Raw genomic sequence first — 2,803 nt, forward strand, 5'->3', positions numbered from 1 at the left:
GGTGGGAGATGCTATAAAACATGGCAAATTTCACATTTTCAAAGAAATCTCAAATTACGACATGATTCTGGGGCGCTCATGGGTACATGGCAATAAAGCGAAACTAGGAGTATCCCCTCTGCCGGTGTCGATACCCGAAAGAATTTCCAACAAGCCATCCAACCTTGAAGATCACATGTTTCCGTATCAACAACTTACCAAGGTAACTCAATTACCGGGAGAAAGCCCGTCAACGTTCATCAGAAGATTCCGAACACAAGTAAGTCTTATTGAACAACCCTTTCTACACCCAGTCACTTCTCCTCTCGGTCAGGCATGGGGATTCAGTCCAGTTATCAACCAGGGCGTCGTTAAGAGATGTGAACGGGATGCTGGGCCTTTCAAATGCTTTGTCGAAAATTTAGAAGTTGCCTCAGTCAAAGATAACGATCTCAAAAATCAAGTGGTTGCACAACGCCCAAACCCGTTTCAAACTGGAGATATATGGTAGTCAAGGCGACCGCGTTTCAAGTTGGAGATGTAACAGTGAAGCTAGTCTCTCAATCTGATTCACCTAAATAAAGGTAAGACGGGCCGTACCTGGTTTATAACGAGCCATCATTTGTCAAGTTCCGACCTGAATTTAAGGTCTGAAAAGCAAAAACCAATTTTTGCCGAAAAGCGTAGGTAGCGGTTCACGCTTTGTTTCCGTTAAAATGAACCGAAATATTTTGTGGATTTTTATATGTGATATTGTTCTATGATCTGTAAGCTTTCAAATGAGCCATCATTCGTCCAGTTCTGACCTGAATTTAAGGTCTGAAAAGCAAAAACCAATTTTGCCAAAAAGCGTAGGTAGCGGTTCACGCTTTATTTCCGTTAAAATGAACCGAAATATTTTTTGGATTTTTATATGTGATAATATTCTATGATCTGTAAGTGTTCTAATGAGCCATCATTTGTCCAATTCTGACATGAATTTAAGGTTTAAAAAGCTAAAACCCAATTTTTGCCGAAAAGTGTAGGTAGCGGTTCACGCTTTGTTTCCGTTAAAATGACCCGAAATATTTTGTGGATTTTTATATGTGATACTGTTCTATGATCTGTAAGTGTTCTAATGAGCCATCAGTTGTCCAATTCTGACCTGAATTTAAGGTCTAAAAAACAAAAACCAATTTTTGCCGAAAAGCGTAGGTACGGTTCACGCTTTGTTTCCGTTAAAATGAACTGAAATATTTTGTTGATTTTTATATGTGATATTGTTATATGATCTGTAAGCTTTCTAATGAGCCATCATTCGTCCAGTTCTGATCTGAATTTAAGGTCTAAAAGGCAAAAACCAATTTTTGCCGAAAAGCGTAGGTAGCGGTTCACGCTTTGTTTCCGTTAAAATGAACCGAGATATTTTGTGGATTTTTATATGTGATATTGTTTTATGATCTGTAAGCTTTCTAACGAGCCATCATTTGTCAAGTTCTGACCTGAATTTAAGGTCTGAAAAGCAAAAACCAATTTTTGCCGAAAAGCGTAGGTAGCGGTTCACGCTTTGTTTCCATTAAAATGAACCAAAATATTTTGTGGATTCTTATATGTGATATTGTTCTATGATCTGTAAGCTTTCTAATGTGCCATCATTCGTCCAGATCTGACCTGAAATAAAGGTCTGAAAAGCAAAAACCAATATTTTCCGAAAAGTGTAGGTAGCGGTTCACGCGTTGTTTCCGTTGAAATGAACCGAAATATTTTGTGGATTTTTATATGTGATATAGTTATATGATCTGTAAGCTTTCTAATGAGCCATCATTTGTCCAGTTATGATATGAATTTAAGGTCTAAAAAGCAAAAACCAATTTTTGCCGAAAAGCGTAGGTAGCGGTTCACGCTTTGTTTCTGTTAAAATAAACCTAAATATTTTTTGGGTTTTTATATGTGATACTGTTCTAGTATCTGTAAGGTTTATAATGAGCCATCATTTGTCCAGTTCTGACCTGAATTTAAGGTCTAAAAAGCAAAAACCAATTTTTGCCGAAAAGCGTAGGTAGCGGTTCACGCTTTGTTTCCGTTAAAATTAACCGAAATATTTTTTGGGTTTTTATATGTGATATTGTTATATGATCTTTAAGGTTTCTAATGAGCCATCATTTGTCAAGTTCTGATCTGAATTTAAGGTCTAAAAAGCAAAAACCAATTTTTGCCGAAAAGCGTAGGTAGCGGTTCACGCTTTGTTTCCGTTAAAATGAACCGAAATATTTTTTGGATTTTTATATGTGATATTGTTATATGTTCTGTAATGAGCCATCATTTGTCTAGTTCTGATCTGAATTTAAGGTCTAAAAAGCAAAAACCAATTTTTGCCGAAAAGCGTTGGTAGCGGTTCACGCTTTGTTTCCATCAAGATGAACCGAAATATTTTGTGGATTTTTATATGTGATATTGTTCTATGATCTGTAAGGTTTCTAATGAGCCATCATTTGTCCAGTTATGATCTGAATTTATGGTCTAAAAAGCAAAAACCAATTTTTGCCGAAAAGCGTAGGTAGCGGTTCACGCTTTGTTTCCGTTAAAATGAGCCAAAATATTTTTTGGATTTGTATATGTGATAATGTTCTATGATCTGTAAGGTTTCTAATGAGCCATCATTTGTCCAGTTCTGGCCGGAATTTAAAGTCTAAAAAGCAAAAACCAATTTTTGCCGAAAAGCGTAGGTAGCGGGTCACGCTTTGTTTCCGTTAAAATGAACTGAAATATTTTGTTGATTTTTATATGTGATACTGTTCTATGATCTGTAAGTGTTTTAATGAGCCATCATTTGTCCAATACTGAT

The sequence above is a fragment of the Papaver somniferum genome, unplaced genomic scaffold (assembly GCF_003573695.1).
Source record: "Papaver somniferum cultivar HN1 unplaced genomic scaffold, ASM357369v1 unplaced-scaffold_114, whole genome shotgun sequence".
NCBI lineage: Eukaryota > Viridiplantae > Streptophyta > Magnoliopsida > Ranunculales > Papaveraceae > Papaver > Papaver somniferum.